We start from the raw sequence: 19,784 nt of genomic DNA on the forward strand, positions 1-19,784 counted from the left end.
CCACTGGACCACCAGGGAAGTCCCCAGACTTCAGGTTTTATGAGACCTGTGTAGGGGCCTGGTTCTGACCTGGGCTGCAAGGGGAGGCTCCTTGCCAGCAGCTGGTCACCCCTCATAAGGAGAGGGAGCTTCTCTTTCGTGCATCCTTATTGGTGGAAGAGGAGGAGCACAGTGGGAGAGGACAAGGCTGGTTCTGCACCTTGCTTAGTCCCACCCAGCACCTTCCTACATCTGTGGGCCTCTGTCACTTCCCTTGCAGCCTGGTTTGCTGTACCTCCATCATGGAGGCTGAATGGGTGCTTTCTCTTTCCAAGGTGGACTGGCCTGATGCATTTCACCAGATTCCTAGAACACAGCCCCTGATGCTTTGGGCATGCTGTGACGCTTGTTGAGCATCTGCTGTGCACTCACCAGCCTGGACCCTTCCTCAGTGTCCTCCCTGCAACACCCAGAGGAGGAGATAGCATGTCCAATCTTACAGAGGCACCATCAGGACAAGACAGGAGCCGCCTATGTCACACAGCTCGAGGGTGCAAGTCAGAATCGAAACACTGAGAGTGAGACCTGGTGTAGAGTAAGCACTCCGTAAATGTCAGCTGCTAGCATTAATTTTTTAAAATAAATTTATTTGTTTACTTTTGGCTGCATTGGGTCTTCATTGCTGTGTGCGGGCTTTCTCTAGTTGCGGCTAGTGGTGGCTACACTTTGTTGCGGTGTGCGGGCTTCTCATTGCGGTGGCTTCTCTTGTTGCGGAGCACAGGCTCTAGGCGTGCAGGCTCCAGTAGTTGTGGCCCACAGGCTCAGTAGTTGTGGCTCGTGGGCTCTAGAGCACAGGCTCAGTAGTTGTGGCGCACGGGCTTAGTTGCTCCGCGGCCTGTGGGATCTTCCCGGACCAGGGCTCAAACCCGTGTCCCCTGCATTGGCAGGCGGATTCTTAACCACTGTGCCACCAAGGAAGTCCTAGTTTTAAAATATTCTATGATCCTTTAAAAACGTGATTCAGATAATGTCACTCTCCTGCTCAAAACTGTCTCGTGCCTCTCCATCTTCCTCAGAGTCAAAGCCCAACCCTTACCTTGGCTTTCAGGGCCTGATCTGGCCTCATTGTCTCTCCAGCCCCACTTCTTGCCCCTATCACCGTGGCTGGGCCACACCGGCCTCCTCACTTGTTCTGACACACTCAGGACCACAGCCTCTGCTCGTGTCCCTGTGCCTGGAATACCCTCCCATCAGCTCCTGACCTGGCTCCTGCCCTCGGGCCATCCTGGGCTCCAGGGTGACTGCCTCAGCAGTACTTCTGACTCCTCAGCCCCGCGTGGCTTTGCTTCTCTTCATGGAGTTACGTATCAGTTACCCGTCTGTGTGCGTCTTTGTCCACTCTCCCCACTGGACTCCCAGCTCCTTGGGGACAGGGACTGGGTCTGTCTCCCTTACACTGTGTCCTCTGCACCTAGCACAGTGCCAGGCTCAGCGCAGGCCCTCAAGAAATATTTGTTGGATGAAGGAATGAATAATTACCACTGTTTTGTGAGATGATTCCCCCGCCCCGTCCTCCCCGAGGGTCTTTTAGTTGGGGACAGGAGGTAACTGGTGGCCTCTGGGAGAATCTGAGAATGAGGAGGAGGAGAGAGGCACTGGGGAAGGCTGGCCACTGGGGGGTGTGGCATTCCCAGGAAATGGCCTCTGACCAGCTCTCTCGGGCCCAGGCCTCTCTGCAGCTGCCCAGTGGGCCTGAGGCCGGGGCAGGCCAGGCGCTGAGCAGACTCATTACCTTGAGGTGTGCCAGGCTCCCACCACAGCTGGGCCTTCTTTCTGACCTTGGTGCCTCTGTGGAGAGGGCGCCCTGGGACACAGCTGATGTCCCGGACACCTGACCCTGGGATAGAGTGTGGTCTCCCTTGGTTGGGGCAGTTCTGGGAGAGCTGATGGGGACCCTTTACAGGAATCCCCTTATAGCTGCCAGACGAAAAGGCTTACTGGGAGCCGACCCCCTGATCTAGACACACTGAAAGGCCTGAACATCAGGGGCTCCCACGACCTTCCCCTCTGCCCTGCTGTGTTCCCCAAAGCCCCCTAATGCAGCAGTGAGGCAGCGCAAAGATCTCCCATGACCAGTTGTCCTCGGGCTACTACTTCTTCTCTTGTCTTCCTTTGTCTGAGCCTCAGTTTTCTCCTGTGAGGAATGGGCAGAACCTGCCCTGTGCAGCCTGTGTTGTTGGCATGAGGGTCAGGGTAAGTGAAAAGGCTTCTTGCACAGTGAAAGCCTTCCCGAGTAAATAAAATCGGGCAGGAAACTGCCGTTCTCCCGGATACTCTGGGGGTGCCCTGCACTCTGTCCCCAGGGGAAAAGGGGGAGGTGGCATTTCCCGAGCCCAGACCCCCAGCAGCTGGAGCATGTGCCCCAGTTTGGCAGCAGGGATGGGCCTACCTGGCACCAGCCTGTTTGTGCTGCTGGGAGAGCCCCAGAGGGGGCCGAGGCTGGGTCTGTGAGCAGCTCTTTGGCGATGCAGCGGCCTGAGGTGATTCGCTGTGACAGGCTGTCGATGGTGCAGCTTCCAGGGTTGTTCATGAGGCCCCAGCCGCCTGCCTCTGAGCGAACAAAAGAGAGGTGGCAGATGACAGCTGTCCATGTAGATATCCTGGGCTGCCTCTGCCCTTGTGGCCCCGGAGCCACTTGCTCAAGTGCAGTAAGTCCAAGCCATGGTGCCCATTGCAGACAACCGCAAAGTCATTTGGACTCAGATTCTGCCATGATAAAGATAAACCTGGAGCCCTCGATCAAATAGGAAACATGAGTTAATTTTTGCGAAAGGTGTAATGTTTCTGTCCTGATTCATTTTTTTACGTATGGATGTTCAGTTGTTCCAGGACCATTTGTTGAAAAGATTCTTTTCTCCATTATACTGCCTTTACTCCTGTCAGTAGATTATATTTATAGGCATCTATTTCTGTGTTATCAATTCTGTTCCACCGATCTATTTATCTGTTCTTTCATCAACACCACACTGTCTTGATTACTGTGGCTTTATAGTAAGTCTTGAAGTTGAGTAGTGTGTCTTCCAACTATTTTTTTAAAAATATTTATTTATTTATTTTGGCCGTGTCGGGTCTTAGTTGTGGCATGTGAGATCTTTTGTTGCGGCGTGCGAGCTTCTCTCTAGTTGTGGCTTGCGGGTTTTCTCTCTCTAGTTGTGGCGTGCAGGCTCCAGGGCTCTGTAGTTGTGGAGTGCAGGTTCCAGAGCATGTGGGCTCTGTAGTTTGCGGCACGCAGGCTCTCTAGTTGAAGCACGCGAGCTCAGTAGTTGTGGCGTGTGGGCTTAGTTGGCTCACAGCATGCGGGATCTTAGTTCCCTGACCAAAGATTGAACCTGCATCCCCTGCATTTGAAGGTGGATTCTGGTCCAGTAGTAACTGGACCACCAGGGAAGTCCCTGTGTGTTTTCCAACTTTGTTCTTCTTTAGTATTGTGTTGGATACTCTGGGTCTTTTGCCTCTCCATATAAACTTTAGAATCAGTTTGTCAATATCCACAAAATAATTTGCTGCAATTTTGACTGGGATTGCATTGAATCTATACATCAAGTTGGGAACAACTGACATCTTGATAATTTTGAGTTTTCCTATCTGTGAACATGGAATATCTCTCCATTTATTTAGTTCTTTTTTGATCCCTTTCATCAGAGTTTTGTAGTTTTCCTCATATGGATCTTGTACATATTTTGTTAGATTTATAGCTAAGTAGTTCATTTTTTTAGGGGGGGTGCTAGTATAAATGGTATTGTGTTTTTAATTTCAAATTCCACTTGTTCATTGATGGTATATAGGAAAAAGATCGCCTTTTGTATATTGACGTTAATTCCTGCAACCTGCTATGATCACTTATTAGTGCCAGCTTTTAAAAAAATTCTTTCAGATTTTCTACACAGATGATCATGTAATCTAGGAACAAAGACAATTTCTTCTTCCAAATCTGTATTTTCTTGTCTTGTCTTGTTGCATTGGTTAGAATTTCCAGTATAATGTTGAAAAGGAGTGGTGAGAAGGGACATCCTTGCCTTGTACCTGATCTTAGAGGGAAAGCTTCGAGTTTCTCACTGTTAGGTATGATGTTAGCTGTAGATTTTTTGGTAGCTGTTCTTTATCAAGATGAGGAAGTTCCCCTCTATTCCTAGTTTACTGAGAATTTTTTTTTTTTTTTTTTTTTTTTTTTTTTTTTTTTGCGGTATGCGGGCCTCTCACTGTTGTGGCCTCTCCCGTTGCGGAGCACAGGCTCCAGACGCACAGTCTCAGCGGCCATGGCTCACGGGCCCAGCCGCTCTGCGGCATGTGGGATCTTCCTGGACCAGGGCACGAACCCGTGTCCCCTGCATTGGCAGGCGGACTCTCAACCACTGCGCCACCAGGGAAGCCCCCAAGAATTTTTAAATCATGAATGAGTGTTGGATTTTGTCAAATGCTTTTTTTCTATCTATTGATATCATCATGTTAATTAATTCTTTTATATACCTTATTGGATTCTATTTGCTAATATTTTGTCGAGGATTTTTGTATCTATGTTCATGAGAGGTATTGGTGTGTAGTTTTCTTATAATGTTTTTGTTTGTTTGTTTGTTTTGAGGTACGCGGGCCTCTCACTGTTGTGGCCTCTCCCGTTGCGGAGCACAGGCTCCGGACGCGCAGGTTCAGCGGCCATGGCTCACGGGCCCAGCCGCTCCACGGCATGTGGGATCCTCCTGGACCGGGGCACGAACCCGTGTCCCCTGCATCGGCAGGCGGGCTCTCAACCACTGCGCCACCAGGGAAGCCCCTTATAATGTTTTTGACTTTTGTTGGTATTGGGCTAATGCTGGCCTTATAGAATGAGTTAGGAAATATTCCCTCTGCTTCTATCCTCTAGAAGAGATTATAGAGAATTTGTATATTCTCTTTCTTAAATTTCTGGTAGATTTCAGCAGTGAACCCATTTGGGCTTGATGCTTTCTCTTTTGGAAGGTTATTAATTATTGATTCAATTTCTTTAATAGATATGGACCTATTCAGATGGTCTATTTCTTCTTTTGTGAGTTTGGCAAATTTCGTCTTTCAAGCAATTGGTCCATTTCATCCAGGTTATCAAGTTTGTGGCATACAGGTGTTCATTGTATCCCTTTATTATCCTTTTAATGCCTGTATGAGCTGTAATGATATCCCCTCTTTCATTCCTTTTTCATTTTTTTAAATTAATTTTTATTGGAGTATAGTTGCTCTACAATGTTATGTTTCTACTGTACAGCAAAATGAATCAGCCATACATATACATATTCCCCTCTTTTTTGGATTTCCTTCCCATTTAGGTCACCATAGTACATTAAGTAGAGTTCCCTGTGCTATACAGTATGTTCTCATTAGTTGTCTATTTTATACATAGTATCAATAGTGTATATGTGTCAATCCCAATCTCCCAATTCCTCCCACTCCTCCTTTCATTTCTGATATTAGTAATTTGTGTCTCTTTTTTTCTTAGCCTGACTAGAGGCTTATTGATTTTATTTATTTATTTTCAAAGAACTAGCTTTTGGTTTCATTGATTTTTCTGTATTGATTCCCTATTTAACCAATTTTTACGCCTTGGAAACAAACACATTTAAATTTAGGTCGCTGATTATTTTTTTTTAATTTCTTTATTTTTTATTTATTTACTTTTGGCTGCCTTGGGTCTTCGTTGCTGCGTGCAGGTTTTCTCTAGGGGGTGCAACTCTTCGTTGCGGTGGCTTCTCTTATTGCAGAGCACGGGCTCTAGGCACACAGGCTTCAGTAGTTGTGGCTCGCGGGCTCTAGAGTGCAGGCTCGGTCGTTGTGGCACATGGGCTTAGTTGCTCCGCGGCATGTGGGATCTTCCCGGACCAGGGCTCGAACCCGTGTCCCCTGCACTGGCAGGCGGATTCTTAACCACTGCGCCACCAGGGAAGCCCCTAGGTCATTGATTATTAAAAAAGTAAATGGTAAAACTTTTAACTTAAAAGATAAAATACATTTGCACTAAAGAGACACTGCTTTTATTTCTTACACACAAGAGCTCTGCTTAATATTTCATTTGAAATAAGAAGTTGCATAAAATCTTTGAAAACCACTCAATGATATGATCTCCAGGGGCCCTCCCATGGCTCTGTGATTCAGTTAGATTAAACAATGTTGTGATCAGATGTTTTTGTTTTAAAAATATTTATCTTTTAGTAAACCATAAAACCATACAGATTAGCCAAGTTTGGATATGTGGTTGGATAAAGTCACCTGGAACATGATATAGGGTAAGAGCACTGGACTAGAAATCAGAATGCCTGGTCCTCATCCTTGTATTGTAGCCTTCATGTGAAAGTCAGAATGCTTTTGTTTGGTGGTGTCAGAAACCCACCCCTAATGAGGTTGAGCTTTATGTATGGCTCCATTCAGAAGCTCAAATGATGTCAAAAAACTCATGCTTTCTCTATCTCTTGGGTCTGCTTCCTCTGCACTGATCCTGTTCTCAGGCAGGCTCTAATGGCCGCCAGCAGCTCCAAGCTGACATCCTCAGAGATCCCAATTCAGAGAAAAGAGAATGCTCCTTCCCCCAGGGGTCCAGCAAAAAGCCATGGGGTTATCTGATTGAACCGATTTAGATCATGTGTCCACCCTGAACCAATTACCATGAAGGGGCAGGGTGGGGGGAGGTGGCCCTGCGTGGTGGATTTCAATGACAAGCCAGGTCTAGATCATAAGGCCACCCTGGAACTTGGGTGGGAGGCCGGTGCCACCTAAACCACGTGGCCTAAGTTGAGATCCCCAAGAAAAATTAGGGTGCTGTTACCACAGGATTGGAGAATGGATGCTGGATAGGCAAAGCAATTTAGTAGAAACAAAAACAAAACCATTTATAAACTCAGTTTCTCTACCTGCCTTGAGGGGACCACTGCTGTGAGGATCCAGTGAGAGGAGGATGTAGACAACAGGGAGGACTGGTACCTGTCCTGAGATGGACGCAGCTTGGAGGCATGTTGCTGTGCAAACTTGGCTGGCAGGCAATACCTGGTTGAACAGAAACATACGGTATTTAATGAACACAACAGGCTTCACAAAATGTGAGCTCTTGGCCCTCACGAGGCTGGTCACCAGTGAAGGGCTGGCAGAAAGATTCTTCCTGACTAATCACATTCTGATTGGCTTGGTTGACACTGCCCTGCTCATCCCAGAGGCAAACGTGCCCATTTGCTCAGGGAAATGCAACCGGGGAGGCTTTTTCTGCCTCTCTCTCTCCTGTGATCTTGTCTTTCAGAGGCCAGTGGGGATCAGACTTGGAATTGCTGACATTGTCAGCCCCAGGACAAAATTTGTGAGGCTCAGCCAGGTCTATTTATGCCAAATTTGATAATGTCACTGGGTTATTCTCCCTTGGAACTGCCGATGGTTTGTTATAATTGTTGTTTAATCCTCCGTGTAGGTGATTTGGAAGGTACTGACTGATGAATGCTCATCTCTTTCTAGTTTCTGAGGCAGAAAAAGGAAAAACAAGTTTTCCCTTTATTCAGGAGGAAAAAGCTTGGAAGGGGGAATGCAGCCTTCTCCTTTTTTTCCTGACTCTTGAGCTTTCACTTGGGGAAAAATCCCCTCCTCAAAGCCTTCCCATATGTCCCCATTAGGAGGGAATACCCCCCTCATCTATGTGTCCTTGACATTGACTTAGCATGAGCCGCCATGTTTCCCAGCTTCCACTCTGCCTCGCTCTCCATCCACTCTCCCCGTGACAGCCAGAGTGACCTTACAAACACAGATTAGCTTAGACCATAACCTCACCCTGTTCATAACCCTTCGGTGGCCTTCCTTCACACTCAGATAAAACCTGAGCTTTGGGGGAATTCCTGGAGATCCAGTGGTTAGGACTCTGAGCTTCCACTGGAGCATGGGGCACGGGTTTGATTCCCCGGTCGGGGAACTAAGATCTTGCATGCCACGCAGCGCAGCCAAGAAAATAAAAAATAAAATAAAATAAAACCTGAGCTTTTTAAAAATTGAAGTCTAGTTGATTTACAATGTTGTGGCAATCTCTGCTGTGCAGCAAAGTGACTCAGTTATACACGTATAGACATTCTTTTTTTATATTCTTTTCCATTATGGTTTATCACAGGATATTGGGTATAGTTTCCTGTTCTATACGGTAGGACCTTGTTGTTTATCCCTTCTAAATGTAATCGTTTGCATCTACCAACCCCAAACTCCAGTCCATCCCTCTCCCTCCCGCCCCCCTTGGCAACCACAAATCTGTTCTCTGTATCTATGAGTCTGTTTCTGTTTTGTAGATAGGTTCATTTATGCCATATTTTAGATTCCACATATAAGTGATATCATTTGGTATTTGTCTTTCTCTTTCTGACTTACTTCACTTGGTATGATAATCTCTAGTTGCATCCATGTTGCTGCAAATGGCATTATTTTGTGCTTTTTTATGGCTGAGTAGTATTCCAGTGTATACATGTACTACATCTTCTTTATCCATTCAACTGTCGATGGACATTTAGGTTGCTTCTGTGTTTTGGCTATTGTGAATAGTGCTGCTATGAACATAGGAGTGCATGTATCTTTGAATTATAAAAACCTGAGCTTTTGTCCTGGGCCCTCCTCTCTGACCCAGTCTTGTGCTGTACTCCATTTTGACTCGTTATACTCCAGATATAATATCCCTAATTTTAGTCTTAAACATGCCACATGCTTCTAAATGCATGGCCTTCTTCATACATGCTGTTCTCTTATTCTGGAAAGCTGTTCCCACATTCTTCATACAGCGGGTCCCTTCTTATCATTCTCAGAAAGGTAACCCCCTAAACCCTGCAGACATGAGCCTCTTTTATCAATAGTTACTTTCCTACCACTCTGTGCATTTTCCTGTTTCCTTTAAATACATCACATTTGCAACTGCATATTTATTTATTATCAGTCTCCCCATTAGACAGAGAGCTTCATGAGGGCAAGAGCTGTTCTATTTTTCTTTGGGGTTTACAGCTATATCCCCTGCACCTGGCACTTAGCCTGTGCATAATACATTTTTGTTGCCCAAATGATTAGAGAGTTGGGGTTCTCTCTTAGGGTAGGCAGGACTTCCTTCTGTGTTCTTCTGGCTGCCACTGATTTTTTCTTCCAAGAGGGGATTAGGGATTGTGTCACACTTACTGCTGGCTCCCTCAAGCCACTTACCTGGTGTTTGGCTCCCAGTGGGAGCCCAGTGGGGATTGCTGAATGAATTCACATTACCTGTGCTCTTCCCCCGCCCCCTCAACTGCATAGCCAGCAACTCTTTTTTTTTCTTTTTTTTTTTGCTGTACGCGGGCCTCTCACTGTTGTGGCCTCTCCCGTTGCGGAGCACAGGCTCCGGACGCGCAGGCTCAGCGGCCATAGCTCACGGGCCCAGCCGCTCCGCGGCATGTGGGATCTTCCCGGACCGGGGCATGAACCCGTGTCCCCTGCATCGGCAGGCGGACTCTCAACCACTGTGCCACCAGGGAAGCCCCTACCAGCAACTCTTGGAAGTGGCAAAGATAGCAACCTACAGGATGAGACTTCAGAGTTGCCAAGCCACTGCAAAATGTAAAACTCTCTCTTCCACCGGTGGGTTGTGGATCCTGAGATTCTGGCACAACAGAGCCAGGACAAGCTCTGAGAATCTTTGTCCAAGAGACAGCACACCTAGATGAGGTAGTGCCTGAACTGAGCCGAGTAATCTCCTTCAGGGGCAGGGATGAGTGGGGGGGGGAGGGGGGATTGCAGCAACAGCCCCTGAGCCCCTAGGCTCTCACTTCAACAGAATTCATTAAGCAAATAGTGATTGTGTTAGAGTCTGTGGGGCCTCAGACAAGAACGAGATACAGCGCCTGAGCTCAGGAGGCTCAGATTTTAGTAGAACAGATACATGACTTACACCTTTCTAGCTGTATGACCTTGGACCCATTACTTAACTTTTTCAAAGCCTCGGTTTCCTCATCTGTAGGACGGGGTAATAAATGTACCAGCCACCTTGGTGATAATTCAGTGAGCTGATGCACAGAAAGTGCTTAGGACAGGGCTGGGCTTAGTAAGCGTTGGCAGTAAGTATTATTATTTGCTATTCTGAGGCAGGGATGGGAGTCACTTGCAGCCCTCTAGTGTTAACGTCCTGTTTACCATTGTCTCCAGGCAGAGCTGCCCTCTGGTGGTAATTGTGCAGCATGACCATCTGTCCTGGGACCTTGCCTATTCTGCCTTGCTCACAAGCCAGCCCTGGTTCTCAGCCTGGGACCATTTAGGCATATGTGTGAGGAAACTATCATATAAACCTTTACTAAGCAGTTCTAATTGAAGATATTCTCAGGAGTAAGGGTCCTGGGACTGGAAATATCTCATGCTTGGGCAAGTGGGTGGGTGGTAGCAGAAGGAGGTGGTGCTCGTTGGGCTCCCTGTCAGTTTTTTTTTTTTTTTTGGCTTAAATTGTTTATTTTCAATCGTTCTTCAATTTTTTTTTACATCTTTATTGGAGTATAATTGCTTTACAATGGTGTGTTAGTTTCTGCTTTATAACAAAGTGAATCAGTTATACATATACATATGTCCCCATGTCTCTTCCCTCTTGTGTCTCCCTCCCTCCCACCCTCCCTATCCCACCCCTCTAGGTGGTCACAAAGCACTGAGCTGATCTCCCTGTGCTATGCAGCTGTTTCCCACTAGCTATCTACCTTATGTTTGGTAGTGTATATATGTCCATGCCTCTCTCTCGCTTTGTCACAGCTTACCCTTCCCCCTCCCCGTGTCCTCAAGTTCATTCTCTAGTAGGTCTGTGTCTTTATTCCTGTCTTACCCCTAGGTTCTTCATGACATTTTTTCCCTTAAATTCCATATATATATGTGTTAGCATACGGTATTTGCACTGCTGGTGGGAATGTGAATTGGTACAGCCACTATGGAGAACAGTATGGAGGTTCCTTAAAAAACTAAAAATAAAACTACCATATGACCCAGCAATCCCACTACTGGGCATATACCCTGAGAAAATCATAATTCAAAAAGAGTCATGTACCAAAATGTTCATTGCAGCTCTATTTACAATAGCCTGGAGAAGGAAACAGCCTAAGTGTCCATCATTGGATGAATGGATAAAGAAGATGTGGCACATATATACAATGGAATATTACTCAGCCATAAAAAGAAACGAAACTGAGCTATTTGTAATGAGGTGGATAGACCTAGAGTCTGTCATACAGAGTGAAGTAAGTCAGAAAGAGAAAGACAAATCCCTGTCAGTTTTGAGCAGGATGGAAGCAGAGGTGGGAGGAGTCGACATCTGGGAAAAAGAAGAACCAGGATTCAAAGAAGTTTGCCAGGCAGGGTTGATGGTATCCTGGTTCTGCAGCTACAGACCTGGGGTGGAGTCTTGTTCTGACCACTTAGTAGCTTAACGACCTTGGGCAAGTCACTTGACCTCTCTGAGTGCATTTTCATGGAATGGAAATAACAGTGATATTACCCCTGATAGGTTTGTAGAAAGCATCTAATGGGATAATGCCTGGGAAAAACCCTGTGTGAACTATAAAAATATTACCATAATCCATCAGTTCTAAGATGGGCTTTTTAGACATTTCCTATTTCTGAAATTGGAAGGAATTACAATCCGTGGTGTAACATAATTTAATTGGTGGCTTTTAGTTTTGCTTGGTGGTTCATAAAAACTGTGTGTATTGCAATCAGGGGCATCTCATGAACAGATATGATGAGATGGTGGTTGAAACAGTAGTCATTGTCTTTTCCTCCCCCACTGCTACTCTTGCCCAGGAGCTTTCAGAGAATAGAAGTGACACCTTTTTGTGTGTGCTCCCTCAGAGCCCGGCACAGTGTCTGGCACAAATCAGCACTCAATTAATGCTTTATACTCTGATAAGGGCAAGTGGCCAGCTCAAATATTCGACCAGAAGGGCTTTTGACAAGCCAAACACAACCTTCTCACCTTCCAGTTAACTTGGCGATTGAGGAGTGGTCCGTTGTGTGCTTTGTTTTTCTGGCCACCTAGCACCCATCAGCCTTATTGCTGAGGGCTGCTGTGGTCCACCCTCACCCATTTAAATGAAATACAGAGGGAACACCTCCTCACCACCTTCTCATGTCCCTGCCCCCGACCTCCCCCCCCCCAACCCCATGCCTAATATAATTAGCATAGCACATCACTCTGGCCTCAGTGATTGGTCCAGGGATGAACATATGACCCAATCAAAACCTTTGAGATACAATGAGACTTTTGTCGGTGTAGCTGCTGCCTGTGCCTCCACCATAGCCCCCTGGCATCTGCCATTTCCATGAACGCTGGCTGAACTTCCAACTGCCAGTCCTTGGGACTCTGCCTTAGGGCTTTCTCAGGCTGCTGGAGCCCACTGTGCTCATGCGTGCAGCAGGCCAAAGTACCAGAGTCAGTTCTACCAGGGAGCTGCCAGGGCTGGGATTCGGGTGAGGAGAGTGGCACGCCTCATGTGTAAAATGTAAGGAGTCCTAGGCCCAGCCCTGGAGCAGCCCTCAACCAATGGCTGATGGGAGCTGGTAGACAAATGCTGCAATTCCCTTTTGGATGCATGCTCTACCCTGTTTCTCACAGCTCCTCAGTAAGATTAGGCTCTGGACGCCTGCAGAGGTAACTAGCTCAGTAACACAACCTTTATTGGCTTCTTTTCCTTCCCTGGCTCACTTTCTCATTCCCCTACCAGCATTTCCTGTGATCACTTCCTAATAAATGACTCGTATTCAAATCCTTGTCTCGGGGTCTGCCTCTGGGGGAACTCAAACCAAGACACCTGTTGGCTATGGTTAAGGGATGGTGCAGCTCTAGGAGATGCCGCAGCAGCTGTCTTGCCAGCCGTGGGGGGCAGACCCTCCAAGAATGGAGCCGACATGGAGGTGAGCAGAACCGAGATGGCAAGTGGGGTGATTTTTTTTTTTTACATCTTTTTTGGAGTACAATTGCTTTACAATATTGTGTTAGTCTCTGCTGTACAACAAAGTGAATCAGCTATATGTATACATATATCCCCATCTCCCCTCCCTCTTGAGCCTCCCTCCCAACCCCCCATCCCACCCCTCTAGGTGGTGACAAAGCATCGAGCTGATCTCCCTGTGCTCTGTAGCAGCTTCCCACTAGCCATCCATTTTACATTTGGTAGTGTATATATGTCCATGCTACTCAAGTGAGGTGATTTTAATGAAGTTTTGCTATTAGGATCACACACCACAGTTCAGACACTTTATGAAATTCCCCATGAGATCTCTCTGTGCACCGGTATTTTCTCTCCTACAGCCAGCCACCTCCTCTCTTCTCTCTCTGCCTTCTCCAAAAATTCTATTGTCCAGAATGATTCATCTCCGTCTCTCAGCTTTTGCACCCACTCAACAAAATGAGTCTCCTTTGAGATTTACCATTCTGGAAGTTGCTCAGATGTGGGAGGGAATTGTCAAGAAAAAGTAAAAAGGAGTGCGTGAATGTTGGTAGGATGGGATATGGTGTGTGTGTGTGGTATGTGCACATGTGTGTACTCTTCTTGTGTTTGTGCACATGTGTTTGTGCTTCTTGGCAGGATTCATCTCACAGACTCCAAAGTCAGGACTTACGGAACAGATTGGTCTACTGGGAAATCACGTGAGAACCCCAAACCAGGGGCTCCCCCGCATCTCTTCCTGTCTCTTAGGAACCTTTTGTTTCTCTCATCTCTGCTGTTCTCAATTTTCTGTATCTTTCTCCTCCTCTCTGCCTTCTCCCTCTGTTCTTCAGAGGACCATCGATCCACACGACCTAACAGACTGACCCCAGTTCAAATTCTCCACAGAGAATCTGACAGGTTCTGCTCAACTGCCAATATCTAGCCTACCTTGGACCAGGTCCAACCTCTTGTCCAATCATCTGTAGCCTTGGTGCTGGGGGCGAGGCCTTGGGGGTGGGTGGCCAATGAAATATCCCCAACAGCTCCACCCCTTTTAGGTGCCTGCTTCCTGAGCCTCAGGACAGTATCTGGGAGGGAAGACAATGATAATAAGAGTCAGTAGAGACTGAGTACTTCTTTAAATCAGGCACGGGACGCACATTGCGTATTTTATAATAAAATTTTATCAGAGTACAACAAGTGCACGAATATAAAGCGTACAGCTCAAGACGTGTATTTTTTCTTGCAATTCTTATAGCAACTCCATGATTACGGGTGTGATGATTATTATCTTTAATGTACAGGTATGAAAACAGGCTCAGCAAAGTCCATTCACTCGCCTAGAGAGTGGATCTGGGATGTGAACCTAGGCAGTACAACTCTAAAATCGGAGTGCGTGACCACTACTGAACACTGTTCATGTCACCAAGTCACCTCCGAGGATAAGCATGACCTGTGGTCCCGGGCAGTGACAGGGACACACACAGGTGACATTCATTTACAGAGTGTGTCAGGTGCTGGGTGGAAGAACTGCAGCCCAGCTTTCTCCTCTTGGCCATCCTTCCCCCTCTCCCCCTCGTGGCCACTTGGTATCTTCCTCTGCTTTTCCGGGCAGCACAGCCTCAGCTGGAGACAGCCTCTGGGAACCACCAAGAGGCTTTATGATGTGCAGATGGCGTTTCCGCCGACCCCTCTCTTTTCATGTCGGTGGCCTCTGGGAGCTGGGCCAGCCCAGATGTCCCTGATCTTGAGAAAGGCTCCCGTGGCAAGACTGGCATAAGATGCCAGCGATGGGGGCCTCAGGCCAGCTCTGGCTGGGATCCTCTGTTGAGGGGCCTTGGCTGGATGCTTGTGAGGCAGACGATTCTGTGTCATTTGTGTCCAGCCTTGTGGATTAGGATGGTGCATCTGCAGAGCGAGGAATATCACTTCTGAGGCTACAGACAAACAGAGACACTGCACAGCTAGCTTTTCAAAGGGACGCTAGATTGATCTCTTTTTTCCATGCATGTTGTTTTATCTGACTCTCAAGCTATCTATGGGCACAGACTGCCTTTCCCATCAGAGGAGGTGCCCTCCTGTGACAGGAACAATCTCACCCCCATCACTGATAGACTGGGCCAAGATTAGGAGCCATGTGTCTCCTCCATCAGACTTGGAGTTCTACAGTACAGGGTCAAGATGTCTCTGCCATCGGGGAAATGAGAGCCTGCTATCAGCTCTCAGACGAGGAGTTCCCCAAGTCAGGAAAATGTGACTCTCTCATCAGATTGGGAGTTTTCAAGGTTGAGAACTATGTATTTGTCTCTTCCATTAGGCTGAAAACTCCCCAGGGATGAAGTGAGTGTCTCCTGCATCGGACCAGGATCTCCCTGAGAGTGGGGTGATGGCATCTCTTCATCTCTCTCTTCCAAGAGTGTTCAGACAAGGATCTGTCTGCAAAGGATGTCTAGTGTAGGAGAAATGCCTGCGGACAATCCTAGGGGACAGGTAGCTTTCATCCTGGACTCTGCAGGCCTGCCCTTAGCCAACCACCTGGGAAGGATGGGACAGCGTCAACCAAAGTGGGTGCTGGAGATACATGGAGAAGAAGACCGACTGTGAGATTGATGGGCATCTTGGCCAGTGTCTGTCTTGCGATCTGCTGGAGAACCTAGCTTTTTTTTTTTTTTTTTTTTTTGCAGTACGCGGGCCTCTCACTGTTGTGGCCTCTCCCGTTGTGGAGCACAGGCTCCGGACGCGCAGCCTCAGCGGCCGTGGCTCACGGACCCAGCCGCTCCGCGGCATGTGGGATCTTCCCGGACCGGGACACGAACCCGTGTCCCCTGCATCGGCAGGCGGACTCTCAACCACTGCGCCACCAGGGAAGCCCATGGAGAACCTAGCTTTTGGCTCAGGGCTTGCTCCTTAACAGGAGCTCAGTGATGATGGCTGAATGATGAATGAATGAATGAATGAATGAATGAAGACCTGGCTTCTGCCCTTGAGATGCTCACCCTCTGCTAGGGAAGGAATGAAGCTCACTTTTCTTGCATACCTGTATACATTGGACACAATTTCAGCCTCTTTAATGTATATTACCTTATTTAATCCTCAAAACCACCCTAGAGGAAAAGTTTTATTTTGTCCACTTTACAGATGAAGAACTTGGGGCTCAGAGACCTGTCCAAGGTCTCACAGCTGGTAAATAAGGGAGTTGAGATTTGAACTGAGGTTCTTTGATTTCCAGACATAGGACCTCTTTGTGGAAAAATTACTGTCATTTAATTTCAGAGCTACCTAAGACAGGTGTGTATGAAGTGGCATGTGAAATGAGGGAGAGAAAGGCTTCAAAGAATGAGTGATATTGGATATGGGTTTTGAAGGATGAGTAGGAGTTCACCAGACAAAGAAGATGGGGAGGCATGGTTAGGAAAGGAGAGATGTTTTGTCTACTTGGAAGACTCCCATATGGGGTTTTTGAGCAGCTGCCCCCTCCCTCACGTGCTCTTCTGTGGTCCTGCCTTTCCGGGAGCTGGACTTCCTCCCTCTGTTCGAGAGGACACACAGCCTAATCTTATGCTGGCACATCACTGCCGAGATGCCAGGAAGTCTCTGCTGTGAGCCTCCACCCTGGCGCCAGGGCCAGCCGGGCTTCTAGGAAGAAGGAGGGGTGGTTGGGGGCCAGCTGTGATGAGAAACTTCCTCTTGGGCCCTCTGCAAAGGGCAGGGCAGTGGAGGAGGAGCTGGGACCCAAGTCCTGCATCTGGTCAGAGGGAGGAGGTCAAGAAAGATGGGGATGGGCGAATTGTCCCTCAGACCCGTGACCAGTGGCCCTCTCTTTGTGGTTTAGAAAACAGAGGGCAGTTTATTGCATCCCCCTGTGAGTGTGGACATCCCTTAGATATCTTTTCTGGAGACAGGCAGGTGTTACATTCTCCTGGGTGGGAGTGCAGAGTAGGTCTTCAGTAGATTCTTGATTGTTGATCAATGGTCAGCCTTTGCGAATTCATCATTTTTCTAAAACTGGGTAGAATGAAGTGTAGCTCTTAGTTGAGTTCATCAGGGTCCAGTTAGAATCACAGCTTCAAGGAGGTCAGAAGGAAGGAGCAGAGACCCTCTAGATCTGCAACTTTTAAATTATATGTGTGTTTTTATCAGCAGAACCTTGAAACAAGTCTGGAGATTTTACCTGAAGCCTAATGTGTTTAACAGATAAAAGCAGAGAAGCAGGGACCCAGAGGACTGCCCGCTCAGCTTTCTCTTGACCCCACCTTGGCCCCCTGAGGAATGTTCATAGAACCCAATTCTTCCCAGCACCTGAATGTCTCTGGTGAACTCCAAGTCTCAGATTTTACTAGGATAACCGAGGCACTGAGAGAGGAATGATTTGTTTGAAGTTGCATCAGTAGTGGGTATGTGGGGTGATATTTCCCAAATTCCTGGACTGAAAGGCAGTGTGGGTGGGGGTGTCTATTCAGCTGTACTATTGGCTGTCGTGCCAGCTCCTCCAGGCTCCCCATCCGGGCCAGTGGAGCACCCATGATCAAGGCTTTGGTCTCTGGGCACTGCTACCCAACAGGATAAGAGCAATTCTGCTTATGAGGGTAGGCCCTGTCCCTTTTGCAGGAGGGCCAACTGAGGTCCCAAGAGGACCAGCCTCTGGATCACGTGGATGTCAGCCAGGGTGTTAACGCAGCACTGGGTCAGAGTTGCCTTTGGTTCTGTTCCTCCAGATTTTCACTTGTCCCAGGCTCAGTCGGCCAATGGAGACCCTCCCAAGGGCCCTGGCAGACAGCCATCTGCCCAGGCTTCACCCAGCCAGGAGCTGTGTGAAGCAGGTTCCGACGTGGAAGCTGCCAGGGCGTTACTAATGGGCTGTCGGTTGCAATTAGGGCAGCGGCCTTTCATCTCCCTGCCACTCCCCTCCTGCTAAGGACAGCCTCGCATCAGCTTCCCGTCCTGTCCTGACTCTGTCTGGACGGTGGCAGGCACCCCTCCTGAGGTGGGACACCAGAGAGGGGCCCGGGTGAGCAGGCCTAACTGGAAACCATTGCCAGGGCCTGGCTCTGGATCCAACTGTGGAGTCTCCCTGGGGGCGCAGGGCCCACCTCCAGCGGCCTTCCATCCATCCCTCGGTCCCGCCCGGCATGGCCAGGCCCCTCTCTGAGCCTCGGCCTGGAAGGCTCCATCCACTGCAGTCAGGCCTGCCTGAGATTACCTAGGTGTTCTGGTGACTTCTGAGGGCCTCGCATGAAAGATAACGCCCAAATCAACAAATCTGCCATTGTGGCTTTGAAGAGACTGTTTCAATCACTTTATTTTGTCTTTATGTCAGGTTTGCCAGATGGCTTGGGTCTTTCTGAGGTCCTGTACCGAGGGGGCGCAGAGAGAACTGGTGCAGCTTCAAAGCTCCTTTTTAATCTTTAGCAACATCACAGCGGCTGGGAAACTGCCTCGGCTCCCTCAAGTCTCTCCCACAAAAGAGGCGCGGCCGAGGCTCTAATGAAAGCCAGATAAAGGGATGGCTGGAATCAGAAACAGAGGGAAAAGAGCAGTCGTTAGTCTTTCTTGTAGCTGTTTCAAAAGAAATTCTAAGACAAATTATGGCTTTGGGTGTTTTTCTAAAAGGACTGAAGCAAGGAGAGGAGCTGGGGGAGGATGCTTTGACCCCTCCGCACCCTTCCCCTCGCATAAAAGGCAGAGGAGACTGAAAAAAGGCCGAAATACAACAATAAACTTTCCGCGTGCGCGCGTGGGGATGAAAGCCTGGCTGGCATAATTATGGGCGAGGGTGCGCTGGGCGGGTGCCTTTACCTTGCCGCCAGCGCTGTTAATGATGAGGCTCCCTCCTCTTTCTTCTCTGGAAGGGATGCCTTTGGTTTTTGGGAATGGGGGCGGGGAGCTGTGCCACGTGGCTGACATTTGGCACAGGCTGTGCTGTGGGATGCGTCCTTCCAACACACAAGGGTCCGAGCGCCCTCGCTGGCTGCCAACGCCCGTCCTCCGTGAGAAGAAGGCCAAGGTGCCCACGGGTCAGCCTCCCTTCCCGCTCGCCTTTCTTTAAGGTTTCAAGGTCTGTCTCTCAGGACCCGGGGAGGGGTTTTCTGACCTGCACTTCCGCCCGCACACGCTCTCTCAGCCAGGGATCAGCCCTGTTCTAGGGCAGGGGTCCCCAACCCCCGGGCTGCAGACCAGTAGCGGTCCTCGGCCTGTTAGGAACCTGGGAACCGGGCTGCACGGCAGGAGGTAAGCGGCGGGGAAGCAAGCGAAGCTTCATCTGCGCTCCCCATCGCTTGCATTGCCGCCTGAACCCCTGCCCCCGACCACTACGTGGGAAAATTGTCTTCCAGGAAACCTGTCCCTGGTGCCAAAATGGTTGGGGACTGCTGTTCTAGGGGACTCAGAGGGGTGGGGGAGCCTACAGACATCCTTCCACGGCACGTACTGTCTTAAATGCCCACCATCAGCCAAAAGGCCAGGCCTGTCCTGTGCCGCCGCCGTGTTCTCCAGCAGCGGGGTGCACCGGGCTACACTCAGCTCCTGCCTCCCCTCCCATTTCCCCATGGGTCCTCTTAGTCCCTGTGGATGGTTGGTCAGCTCCTTGGCAAGGCCTTGAGGGAATGGGACAGCTAAGATTTGATAGGAGGGGAAGGAAACAGGCAGAAAACTGGACTGTGTAAGGGGGCCTCCAGGGGCGGGGCCGGGTGGACGTTTGGGGAATGCCTTCCTTGTGAGGGCATCACTGGCTTTGAAGGTTGGTGAAGGCCGACAGACTCACAGGCCCCCCCAGAGTGCCAGCCCTAAAGGGCCCTCCCTGTACAGGTGGCAGACTGAGGTCCTGGGAGGGGAAGGGCTTAATCAAGGTCACAC

The sequence above is a fragment of the Mesoplodon densirostris genome, chromosome 19 (assembly GCF_025265405.1).
Source record: "Mesoplodon densirostris isolate mMesDen1 chromosome 19, mMesDen1 primary haplotype, whole genome shotgun sequence".
Taxonomy (NCBI): Eukaryota; Metazoa; Chordata; class Mammalia; order Artiodactyla; family Ziphiidae; genus Mesoplodon; species Mesoplodon densirostris.